This window comes from Ursus arctos, unplaced genomic scaffold, assembly GCF_023065955.2.
Source record: "Ursus arctos isolate Adak ecotype North America unplaced genomic scaffold, UrsArc2.0 scaffold_5, whole genome shotgun sequence".
Classification (NCBI taxonomy): domain Eukaryota; kingdom Metazoa; phylum Chordata; class Mammalia; order Carnivora; family Ursidae; genus Ursus; species Ursus arctos.
In genome coordinates, this window is record NW_026623067.1 from 9,217,802 (window position 1) to 9,231,804 (window position 14,003).

Below are 14,003 nucleotides of genomic sequence, written 5' to 3' on the forward strand. Positions count from 1 at the left end.
CTCTCTGTCAAATAAATAAATAAAATCTTAAAAAAAAAATACTGCAGCTTTCATAGAATCAAGTTTAATATCTGAATTGAATATTCCTCTTCCAATTTTCTTTGGTAAGCACTACAACAAGTGATCTTAAGTGTAAAGCCTAGTATTATAACCAACAAAAATACACAGGATAACTAAAACATTATTCTCTCTATAACTCTTGGCTATGCACATTCCTCAGAATTTACAAAATGTCACAGGAATGTCTGTATTTCCCAGTGTCTGTCAATGTAACACAGCATATTTACAGTAGTAACTGGATTATGTGACTCGAAACTTTGCATATGCTAAATTCTAAGTCCTTTAGTACCTAGTTCTTTTCTACATCTTTAATGTCTGGTCTTTCTTCACCAAATGGCACTACTGCAGCCAGGAAAATGTTCATAATCTACAGCTACTATTCTTTTTCATTTCTGTCCCTTCCTTAAAAATGTGTCCACCACGCAAAATCACTGTCCTTGAACTATAAGGGTTTTGCAGACTTTGTGAGACCCACACTAATTTTAAGGTATTATTTGAATATTCTGTCATGCTGTGTCCATTTTTTCAAACTCGACAGAACCCAAAGTCAAATGCACAAATTTTCATGCCTAATTTTATTTTCTTGAATAATTATTACTCTTTTGGAAAAGATCTGGCTTAATTTTATGTTTCGGACTAGGTCAAGGCACTCTAATATTGGAGAGGGTACTCATTCCCTTTTTCTGTCCTTCAGTTTCTATACAGCAGATGGCAGCATAGCCAACCAATTGTAAAGCTGTTCTAGAAAAGGAGGGATAAGCAGGAAAATGCTCTTAATTGTAGCTTAAAGGTTTGTACTTACCCTGTTTGGGCTTAAGAAGAGTGGCAATGTTAATGTCCTGTCTTAATTACTTAAAACAATCAATAAAAATTTCCTTTTTGACAAATGTTTCTAGCATCTTTTTTTTTTTCTTGACATTTTAGTTTATTGTAACTTTTTACTATTACAAATTAAGTTGCTATAAAAATTCATGTACAAGACTTTGTACCTATAGTTTCGTTTCCCTGGGATAAATACTTAAGCTAGATACTACATCCACTCCTTTCCTTGAGAATTTTTATGTGCAACTCAACATTTTATACCTTCCCTTTTTCTCTTTGTAAACTCAATTCTGGCAGTTTGTTCTTTTCTTCACTCACTCCCCCAAACATGCATACACTGTGATTGTGGTGATTCTTATACCTCCAATATATGTTTTATTCCTTCCTTTATCTAGATTTGGTGTGGGAGGGGACCTTGAGCTCTCTGTGAGCTCCTCTGCCAGAGGTAGATACCTGATGTCTTGTCATATCCAAGACTTGGGTAATATTGGGTTACTGATTTTTCAACAGTAAAGTAAACAATGAATAATTTGTTGTAATTATTCACATCTTATGACCTTAAGTCAACTGCTACCTCATGTAATTTTAGTAATTATGAGTAAAACTGTGAAAAAGAACTTGTAATAGAGAAATGGGAACACATTTTTATAGTTGTTTAGTTGACTCATGCTAACAATAAAAGGTACATAGGAACACAAGAGTTGCTTGCTATCATTGGACATGGACATGGGGACCATAGGTGTCCTTTGCTTTTTATAACTTTTCAAAAATAAAAACTGATGACCCAACATATAAATATAAAAAATAAAGTCACCATAATTATAAAACATTCATTTTCTAAAACAATGTTCACTAAGGGTTTTTGTTGTTGTTGTTTTGTTTTGTTTTTGTTCTTGTTTTTATTGTATAGCAGTCCTTTAAGTCCTGAGGTTCTTTGATACACACAATTCTACAGTCATGTAGTTAAAATTGAGTAAGTGATACAGACAACAAAACAACAAACTCTTACTTGCAATCTAATGTTATAAAGTAATTCATACTATGAATGAAAGGAAAAGTGGTATAAATGAGTAAACAGACAGATGGATAAGAGCACTCAAAAAATAAAATAGGCACTCGGCAGATGCAACATTCACACAGGTCTGGTTAAGAAATTCTCAACTTGAGGGGCGCCTGGGTGGCTCAGTCGTTAGGCATCTGCCTTCAGCTCAGGGAGTGATCCCGGGGTCCTGGGATCGAGCCCCACAGTGGGCTTCCTGCTCTGCTGGAAGCCTGCTTCTTCCTTTCCCACTCCCCCTGCTTGTGTTCCCTCCCTCGCTGGCTGTCTCTCTCTCTCTGTCAAATAAATAAATAAAATCTAAAAAAAAAAAAAAAAAGAATTCTCAACTTGAGTGAACAACAGGTAAATAGTGAAACCTATCTAGGTTTTCAGGACAATAGTGGTGACACCAGGGTTTTTGAAGCAGAGGATATTAGGGCATTTGCATAGGAAAGACCAGACCATGATAAAAACTTGAATACTGTTCTGAGTGACATGAGAAGTCAAGGAGAGAGGCATGATTTTATCTACATTACTAGAAGTAATGCAAGATGCTTTATATGAGTGGAAATTTGCAAGGAGTGCATGTAGGAGATTAATGATGAAGACAAGACAACACTCCCAGAAGTAGAATATGGCATTATTTCTATGTGGTGGCATTAGATTTATTCCCAGGGGTTAAACTCTACATGTTTAATATTGATGCTTCTTGTGACAATTAAATTCAATGATAAGTGCATATCCCTTGGGATAGACCATGGTTGTGAGTGCAGGGTGCGTAGCAAACATTATTCTAACCTCTTATGACCTTCAGCAGGGTGCTGATACAGAAACCTCAGTAAATAGTTGCATATTCCATAATTTGCCCATGTCCATGTCCTCACCAGACTTTTGAGCTTGTCCCTATATGCTGGGGATTGTGCTGATTTTAAACAGAAATTCATGAGGTCTGGGCAAATCAGGAGAGTTGATCACCCATTTGGGGATAATGTAATACTTGATTATCATTCTATCTCCATGGTCTCATACTACAATACTTCATGATACATCTCAATATTTTATTTGCCTGATGAAATGAACCAAAGTTTGCCTTAGAGCTCAATTAATACAATAGTTCATACTCTGAAAAGTGGCCAGGTCACTTCAAAAATCAGTCTTTAGCACACGGGGCCTGGAAATTAGGAGAAAATAGCCTTCAGGGGGTACTTTCTCCTCTCTTTGTTTAGTTAAAATTGAGGGGAAGAAATGCATCAGCCAGTTCTCCCAGGAGGTGTGTTTCTGATAACTAGTCCTGAACAGGTAGAGCAGGATGTCTATCTATTCCACCAGACAGCGAATTTGTAAGGAGGCGTGTATGCGTTTTGATTCTCTGCTGCATAAATTAGAGTTCAGAATGTCATAAAGATTCTTTAATGATCACGGCAACTGTTATTTGTTTCCTAATTGAAAACCGGCATCTTGTCAGGCAATGGAAACCAATAATTACTTTCAGGATGCTGTACATTTGGGACTTAACGATTTTAAGGCATGGCATAGAAGCTAGAGTTCAGGGTCTATTTTCACTGATACTCAACAGATTTCTTTACTGGGTATGGGGGCATATTTAATTCACTGGAATCACATGAAACACCACCCCATGTTTACATGATGGCTTGGAGAGTACTGTTCCTGTAGCTACAAATTGGGTATACTATGACTATCTCCTATGATCATCTTAACAAACACATTGCTGACATTTACATTGTTAAAAGGAAAAAAAAAACTCACCTTACAGAACTTCTATACATAAATTGTTAGTCTGAGCCTCAGCTAACTCAATCCCTTCAATGTTCCAGGATGCCTGTGAAGAGGGAATTAAGCAAGTTCTGTGTGTTTGACACATAGTCACTCCTCAATAGGAGCCTATCTCCTTTCTCTATTTCATATCTTAACCATTGAGAAGTCTCAGGTCCAGAGAAATTAAGTGACTTAATGAAGGTCATACACACCACTCCAGGGCTACATATTGTATAATTATAACAGGGTCACATTATCTCTCTCTCTCCCCCTCTCTCTGTCTCTCTCTCTTTACATTGCAGTTCACTCTTAACTTTTCCAGTTTGTTCCCTAATTTCTTATTCTCTATACAGAAAAAAAAAAAAAATCCCTATTAGAGAAAAGCCGCATCTCCAAAATATTTCCCTGGGTATAGATAACACAAATCAACTTGATTCAATAGTATTACTATGACTCACCTTGTCTGAAGCTCTTGAGTTTGTATTTTGGCAGAGGATATTTTTATATTGACACTAATGCCTGTTAACAGTCCACTGAATCATAAAAACTTTTAAGCACCCAACCTCGCTGACAGGGTGTCTCAGGCTATGCCACAAGATCCTGTTACTTATCACTAGGCTCTGTATTAGATCCAAATTCTCTGACAGTGAGGGACTTTTCTTTATCTGCTAAAATTTAGGAGAGGGAAATTACCAAGGGCACTTTGCAACATCTGTCTGTCACTTCTCCTGTCGCTCATCAATTTCTTTAATGTAAAACCAATAGCCAGCCACATTTAGAGCCTTGTTGCTCAGAAAGTGATGGAATCAGAAAATAATTTAAACCTCCCTAGTGAAACGTTTGTTTCCATTTTACATGTAACAATTAATTAAAACATCTTCCTTTCCTATTACCTTGTCCAGTAAAAGCAGGCTAAGACATTTCATACCTATTTCTCTCAGGTTCTACTGCTGGAAAATGAAGGATGAGTTGCTATATTTTATATGCAAAACCTTACATCATCAAGACTCAGATATTCCTCTTCCTCCTGTAATTGATCCCCAATGTCCAAGTCCACAAGGGCCAAAGTCTTAGGCAATTCACTTGACTTTGCTTATGTGGAGATCCAGTCAATTCTGCACTGGGGTAGAACAAAGCAATCAACCCAATCAATGCAGTTGCATTCTAATGATCAGAATTAGACCAAAAAAGGGATGCATTTGGTTATCCTAGAACATTATTTGAGAGTTATAATATATGCTAAATAATGCTTTCTGAACTTTTGTAAGTTAGAGAACTAAAGATTAAAGAGATGCAGGAAGTGGGGCAACTTCCTGTCTCAGTAGGTTAAACACCTACCTTTGACTCAGGTCATGATCTCAGAGTCCTGGAATGGAGCCCCTTGTCCAGCTCCCTGTTTAGCAGGGTCTGATTCTCCCTCTCCCTTTGCCACTCCCCCCCCACTAATTCTCTCTCTCTCTCACCTCATCTCTCTCAACAGTATAAATAAAATCATTAAAGAGATACAGTAAGTATAAGTGTTCAGATAAATAATAACAGAACTATGGGAAACAAACTGAGGGCTTCAGAGGGGAGGAGGTGAGGGACTGGGATAGGCCAGTGATGGGTATTAAGGAGGGCACATATTGCATGGTGCACTGAGTGTTATACAGAAATAATGAATCATGGAACACTACAACAAAAACTAAAGATATACTGTATAGTGACTAACATAACATAATAAGATTATTATTAGATGGAGAAGAGGAGGAATGGAGATTGTATATGAGAGTAATTCTTTACATAATGTAATTTTTTGTCAAACAATTCAAACCTGTACATGATAGTTTTTTTGTTTTTAGGAAATATATCAAATGTTGTATAAAATGCAAAAAAATAACAGAACTAGTATAGAGACAGTTTCTTACCTACTGTCTACTGAGATGCAGATGGAATTATTGATGATCATGAATGAATGAAATTATGCTTTGTCAAAACACTTTCTTCTGTTCGTAGAGCTGTAAGACAGTTGATCCATGAACACATTAATCTGGTCAGGTGTCCTAGTTAAGTGGTGAGTTAACTCTCAGAAACAGTGCAATAAAATGAGCATTTATACTCAGAAGAGTTTAGCCCAGAGGGCACCACTTATTAGAAAGTGGACTGAGCAGAGAAAGACAATTATCATATGGTTTCTCTCAACTATGGAACATAAGAAATAGGAATATCAGTAGGAGAAGGAAGAGAAGAATGAAGAGGGGGGTACACAGAAGGAGGAATGAACCATGAGAGACTGTGGACTCTGGGAAACAAGCTGAGGCCTTCAGAGAGGAGGGGAGTGGGGGATAGGGATAGGCTGTGGTGGGTATTAAGGAGAGGACATATTGCATGGTGCACTGGGTGTTATACGCAACTAATGAATCATGGAACATTGCCTCAAAAACTAAGGATATAATGTATGGTGACTAACATAACATAATAAAAAATTACTATTAAAAAAAGAAAAGAAAGTGGACTGGGGAAAATTACTTAAAGTTTTACCTTGTTGTGAAGTCTTTAAAGTTGTTCTAATGGATATTCTAAGAAATAAATGGGGGATATATGTCAAATGTTTACAAGTACCTGTTGCAGAGGGATAAAAAAAAAACAATAGATATTAGGATCTTTTATATTATTCAATCTGCAGATTTGTAACTCAACGAAGTGTGCATTAAAAGTAATTTTTAACTCTTGTGGATCTGGATTCCAGACAATTTTGTCATTAATAGCATTTGCTAATCATTTGTTAAATGAAGGCGAGCACAAAAATATCAATAAAATTTGCTGAACGGTGTCTACCTAAAAAAGAAATTTTTAACTCTTAACTCTTGCTTTTATTTAAAACTGGAACACTTATCCTGGTAAAATATGGAAGAATGTTATTTAGCAAGTAATTACTAAATAAATATCAGTATTCCATATATATGTATATATATGTATATATACTCATATATATGTATACACATACACACACATATATAATCAGTAGACACCATATTCCGTGTGTGTGTGTGTGTGTGTGTGTGTGTGTGTGTGAGAGAGAGAGAGAGAGAGAGATGGCAAATATGAAACAAAACTGGAGAAATTAATTACACAGCTTGACATTTGATGATGGGATAAGTTATAGACACATACAAATATTTTGGTTGTCACTGTCTTGTATTAATATATCTATCTCTCCCTCCCCAGTGTTGTGGTACTGTTTGCTTTCATGGCCAAAACTGCAAACCAGATAAACCTCACTCTCAAACCGTTGTAAAACTCACAAAAATCTATTCAGAGAAATTAAACATGGCTGGAGAAATAGCAGAAGTACGCTGACCAATCTCACTTCCAATTTATGAACATGTATTTTAAGTTGATTCCTCTGAGTTATCACAATTTGGCCCTATTTTCTGCAGGATTACACTGAACTAATAATTCATACTTCTTCCACTCTGCCAAACTCCAACACACTTGCATATTCCTGAGCTCAGAGAGAAAAAGAAAATAAACATATTAAGAAAACACAATCAGAGCTGAAATTACCCTGCAACTAACTATTTTAGTCTCCCCCACTGTTGATGGATTTAATTAGTCTTGTTTCCTGTGACAAGGCATGGAATGACACTGCTCTTCTCCAAATCTGCTCCTCATGCACAGGATTCATCCCCTCTCACCATCTCATCTTTCCTTCCCTTTCTGCTGGGTCACCCTGATAACTGCATAAACACGTGTTCTTCTTTATTTTTAATATTTATTTGTTTATTTTTAGAGAGGTGGGAGAAGCAGAGGGAGAGAGAGACTTTTTTTAAAAGATTTTATTCATTTATTTGACAGAGAGAGAGACAGCCATTGAGATAGGGAACACAAGTAGGGGGAGTGGGAAAGGAAGAAGCAGGCTCCCAGCAAAGCAGGGAGCCCAATGTGAGGCTTGATCCCAGGACCCTGGAATCAGGCCCAAACACATGCTCTTTAGAGGAAAAAAAATTACTGTAAAGGATTGGATCGGGACTGTCAAACTCATATAAAAACTGGAGACACTGACCAGAGACTGAGCATATCTTTTTGCCTGTAGAGATGGGAGTTACTCTTTACAGGTGGAGTGTTGGTGGGTATTATGGATAAAGGTTTGCAGAGTTGTGATGTTTGAAAAAATGGTGCCTCCATGAAGTGTGGGGGTTCACAACAAGTTGAAAGATTCTTCACAGTGCCTTAAGGGATGACCAGGTTTTGGGTTCTGAGATTATGTGAGTACAGGAAACTTGGTGATGACCAACACTATTTAAGAGAATACCGTGAATGGTAGTGGACATCTAGGGCAGGGAAAATGGATTAAATGAGCCAGAGCATGGATTAGTATTAGATCATTATTGTTGGAATCCGTCAGGCCCTGGAGTTTTGTTTTTTGGGAGGTTTTTGATCACTGCGTCAATCTCTTCATAATTAATTGGTCCTTTCAATAATCAATTTCTTCCTGTTTCAGTCTTGGTAGTTTATAGGTTTCCAGGAAGGCATCCATTTCTTCCAAGTTGTTTTATTTATTGCCATAAAGTTGTTGATAAAAGTTTCTAATGATCCTTCCTATTCCATTGCTGTTGGTCATGATCTTTCCCCTTTCATTCATAATTTTATTAATTTGGGTCCTTTCTCTATTCTTTTAATAAGTCTGGCCAGTGGCTTATCGATCTTATTTATTCTTTCAAAGAACAAGCTTCTAGTTTTGTTGATCTGCTCTACAGTGCTCCTGGTTTCTAATTCATTGATCTCTGCTCTAATCTTGATCACTGCTCTCTCGTGCGTGGATTCGGCCTGTTCTTCTGTAGCTGTTCCAGCAACTTGCGGTGAGAATATAAAAACTGCATTTTAGGTACTTCTATTCTTTTGAGTGAGGCTTGGATGGCTATGTATTTAGCCTTAGGACTGCCTTTGCAGTGTCCCATAGGTTTTGGACAGACGTGTTTTCATTTTCGTTATCATTCTTTTTTTTTTTTTCGATAAAGAATATTTACCCAATTATTCTTAAGCAGGATGGTTCTTAGTCTCCAAGTGTTTGAGTTTCATCCAAATGATTCCTTGTGATTGAGTTTCAATTTCAAGGCATTGTGATCTGAGAATATGCAGGGAATAATCTCAGTCTTTTGGTATCTTTTGAGACCTGTTTTGTGACCCAGGATATGGTCTATTCTGGAGAAAGTGCCATGTGCATTTGAAACAAATGAGTATTCTGTTGTTCTGGGGTGTAGTATTCTGTATATATCTATGAGGTCCATCTGGTCCAGTATGTCATTCAAAGCTCTTGTTTCTTTGCAGATTTTCTGCTTAGGTGATCTGTCTATTGCTGAGAGTAGAGTGTTGAGGTCCCCTACTATTAACGTATTATTATCTATATGTCCCTTTATTCTGCATATCTAGCTTCTCCCCTGTTGGGAGCATAGATATTTATAATTGTCATATCCACTTGTTGGATACATCCTTTAAGAATAATATAGTGTGCTTCTGTATCTCTAACTACAGTCTTTAGTTTAAAATCTAATCTGTCTGGTATGAGAATAGCTACCTTAGCTTTCTTTTGAGGTCCATTGGCATGAAAAATGGTTCTCCATCCCTTCACTTTCAGTATGGATGTATCTTTAGCTTCACAATGAGTCTCTTGTAGACGGCAATTCTAACAAACATTCAAAGAAGAAATAATACCTATTCTCCTGAAGCTGTTTCAAAAAATACAAACAGAAGGAAAACTACCAAACTCATTCTCTGAGGCCAGGATTACCTTGATCCCCAAACCAGGCAAAGACCCCATCAAAAAGGAGAATTACAGACCGGTATGCCTGATGAATATGGATGCCAAAATTCGTAACAAGGTCCTAGCTAATAGGATCCAACAACACATTAATATGATTATCCATCATGACAAACTGGGATTCATCCCTGGGATGCAAGGGTGGTTCAACATTCGCAAATCGATCAGTGTGATAGATCATTTCAACAAGAAAATGTCAAGAACCATATAATCCTCTCAATTGATGCAGAAAAAGCATTTGACAAAATACAGCATCCTATCCTGATTAAAACCCTTGAGAGTGTAGGGATAGAGGGTACATTCAACAATTTCAGAAAAACCATCCATGAAAAGCCTAAGGCAAATATCATTCTCAATGTGGAAAAGCTGAACGCCTTTTCCTTAAGATCAGGAACACGACAAGGATGCCCATTTTCACCATTATTATTCAACATAGTACTAGAAGTCCTTGCAACAGCAATCAGAAAACAAAAAGGGATAAAAAAGTATCCAAATCGGCAAAGAAGAAGAAGTCAAACTGTCTCTCTTCACAGATGCCATGATACTCTATATTGAAAACCCAAAAGACTCAACCTCTGAACTACTAGAACTAATAGAGCAAGTCAGTAATGTGGTGGGATACAAAATCAATGCTCAGAAATCAGTTGCATGAACAACGAGACTGAAGAAAGAGAAATTAGGGAATTGATTCCATTTACAATAACACCACTAATCATACGTTATCTTGGAAATAACATAACCAGAGAGGTAAAGGATCTATATTCTAGAAACTACAAATCACTCTTGAAAGACATTGAAGAAGACACAAAAGGAATGGAAAAATATCCCATGCTCCTGGATCAGAAGAATAAATATATTTAAAATGTCTATGGTACCCAGAGCAATCTACACTTTCAATGCCATCCCGATCCAAATACCAATGGCAAATTTCAAAGAACTGGAACAAACAGCCCTTAAATTTGTGTGGAACCAGAAAAGGCCCCAAATCACCAAGGAATTGTTGAAAAGGAAAAACAAAGCTGGGAGCATCATGTTGCCGGATTTCAAGCTATACTACAAAGCTGTGATCACAAAGACAGCATGGTACTGGCATAAAAACAGACACATAGACCAATGGAACAGAATAGAGAACCCAGAAGTGGACCCTCAGCTCTTTGGGTAACTAATATTTGACAAAGCAAGAAAAAACATTCAGTGGAAAAAAGACCATCTCTTCAATAAATGGTGCTGGGAAAATTGGACAGCTATGTTCAAAAGAATGAAACTTGACCACTCTCTCACACCATGCACAAAGATAAACTCAAAATGGATGAAAGACCTCGATGTGAGACAGGAATCCTCAAAATCCTAGAGAAGAGCATAGGAAGCAATGTCTACGACATCGTCCACAGAAACCTTTTTCATGACATATGTCCAAAGGCAAGAGAAACAAAAGAAAAAATGAACTTGGGGGTGCCTGGGTGGCACAGCGGTTAAGTGTCTGCCTTCGGCTCAGGGCGTGATCCCGGTGTTATGGGATCGAGCCCCACATCAGGCTCCTCTGCTATGAGCCTGCTTCTTCCTCTCCCACTCCCCCTGCTTGTGTTCCCTCTCTCACTGGCTGTCTCTATCTCTGTCAAATAAATAAATAAAATCTTTTAAAAAAATGAACTTGTGGGACTTCATCAAGATAAAAAGCTTCTGCACAGCCAAGGAAACAGTCAAAAAAAAAAAAAAAAAAAGGCAGACCATGGAATGGGAGGAGATAATTGTAAATGACACTACAGATAAAAGACTGATATCCAAGATCTACAAAGAATTCCTCAAACTCAATACATGAAAAACAAATAATAAAATAAAATAAACCAGCAGAAGATATGAACAGACACTTTTATAATGAAGACATACAAATGGCTAACAGACACATGAAAAAATGTTCAAAATCATTAGCCATCAGGGGAATTCAAATCAAAACCACATTGAGAAACCAGTTTACACCAGTTAGAATGGCAAAAATTGACAAGGCAGGAAACAATAAATCTGGAGAGGATGTGGAGAAAGGGGATCCCTCTTACACTGTTGGTGGGAATGCAAGTTGGTACAGCCACTTTGGAAAACAGTGTGGAGGTCCCTTAATAAGTTAAAAATAGAGCTACCCTATGATCCAGCCATTGCACTACTGGGTGTTTACCTCGAAGGTACTGACATAGTGAAGGGAAGGGCCATATGTACCCCAATGTTCATAGCAGCATTGTCCACAAGAGCTAAATTTTGGAGGGAGCTGCAATGCCCTCCAACATATGACTGGATTAAGAAGATGTTATCCATATATACATTGGAATATTACTCAGCCATCAAAAAAGAATGATTACCCAACATTTGCAGCAACATGGATGGGACTGGAGGAGATTGTGTTAAGTGAAATAATTCAAGCAGACAAAGACAATTATCATATGGTTTCACCAATGTATGGAACATAAGATATAGCAGGAAGATCGGTAGGAGAAGGAAGGGAAGAATGAAGGGGGAGGTAAACAGAAGGGGGAATGGACCACGAGAGACTATGGACTCTGGGAAACAAACTGAGGGCTTCAGAGGGGAGGTGGTATTGGAATAGGCTGGTAATGGGTATTAAGGAGGGCACATAATGCATGATGCACTGGGTGTTATATGCAAATAATGAATCATGGAACATTAGATCAAAAACTAAGGATGTATTGTATGGTGACTAACAAAACATAATAAAAATTATTTAAAAATAAAAGGATGGGCATCAAATTCAGGAATACACATATTTAATTATTTTCCTTCTAGGTTCTCCATTGACTGTCTACCTACAGTTAGATTGGCTGTTTCATAAGCTTCATATTTATTAACTAGGAAATAAAGAAAATATTTTTAGAGTTGTTGCCTGTGATGTTTGGAAGGAAATAACTGGAAATCAGTGAACTAAGTCACAGAATTTAGTGTGACCAGAAGGAGAGAAGGTCTTGTGCATCCATTAAATGCAGTTCCCATTAGAGTGATTGCCTCAGTTTACATTTGAAAACTAAATTAATAAATAATATTGTGGTTGTCCCAGGACTTCTAGGTAAGGCAAATTGTCCAGAATGGTGTGGAGAAAGCAGAACTTTAGCTCTGACTTCATCCTGCTAGGAATCTTTGACCACAGCTACACCCACACCTTCCTCTTTTCTCTGGTATTGGACATCTTCACAGTGGCCTTCATGGGAAATACTTCTATGATTCTCCTAATTTACCTGGACACCCAGCTCCACACACCCATGTACTTCCTCCTCAGACAACTCTCACTCATGGACCTCATGCTCATCTGTACCACTGTACACAGTATGGCCTTCAGCTAATTTTCTGGAAGGAAGTCCATTTCTCTGGCAGGTCGTGGACACCAGATATCCTTCTACGTGTCCCTCCTTGGAGCTGAATATTTCCTATTGGCTGTCATGGCCTATGACCATTATGTGGCTATATGCCCCCCACTTTGATACACCATCCTCATGAATCAGAAACTCTGTGCCCTCATGACTGTTGCTTCCTGGATCTTGGGCTCTCTTGATGGTGTTACTGTATGTAGCAGCCCTGTCACTCTCTTACTGCAGCTCTCTGGAAATTCATCACTTTTTCTGTGATGTTGCTGCCCTTTTCCCTCTATCTTGCACAGACACCTCTGCTTTTGAGAGACTGCTCTTCATCTGCTGTGTGGTGATGCTAATATTGCCAGTCTCTGTGATCATTATTTCCTATTCACACGTCCTTCGAGCAGTCATCCGCATGAGCTCTACAGAAAGTCGCCGCAAAGCCTTCACCACCTGCTCCTCCCACCTGTCTGTGGTCGGACTCTACTATAGTGCTGTTATGTTCATGTACATGAGACCAGCTTCTATCCATACACCAGACCAGGACAAGATAGTATCTGCCTTCTACACCATCCTCACCCCCATGCTGAACCCTCTCATCTATAGTCTCTGCAACAAAGACGTATCCAGGGGACTTCAGAAACTACTGAGAAATGGAAAGTAAATGTAATTTTTTGTAAATATAACTAAATGACCACTCAGGGGACTTCAGAAACTACTGAAGAAAGTAAAGTTAATGCAGTTATTTTCCAAACATGTTTGAGTGCCCACTCAGGTTAATACTCCTTCAGGAAGCTGGAATCCACTGGCCACCCTCTTCTTCCTAGTCTGTCTTTTCTCTACTTTTCCCCAATTTTATAATAGCTTTATTTGCTATAATATACAAATATCATGTGTAAAGTAGGCTGTTTTTGTAGATTAGTGTAGGCTGTTTTACTCCCAAAGAATTTCCATTTTATTACTATTTGTGAGTCATGAGTACTCGACTTTAGGAAACCTGCCATTGTGCCAAGGCATAAAATTTGGGTTCCTTGCTCTATCCAAGAAAAAGTGTTGGAATCAATCCACTGCTTTTGTTGAGTGCCTCTTTGTTTAAGGATTACTTATCTGGGAGTACATAAATGTTACCCTCCTAGAACCTGGGCATTGGCAG

The 14,003-nt window shown here is 37.9% G+C and overlaps 1 pseudogene; it reads left to right on the forward strand.

Annotated features, from left to right (window-relative positions):
- Positions 1-12,586: 12,586 nt before the first annotated feature.
- On the forward strand, positions 12,587-13,514 carry LOC113249539 (olfactory receptor 2M4-like; annotated as a pseudogene).
- Positions 13,515-14,003: the final 489 nt, after the last annotated feature.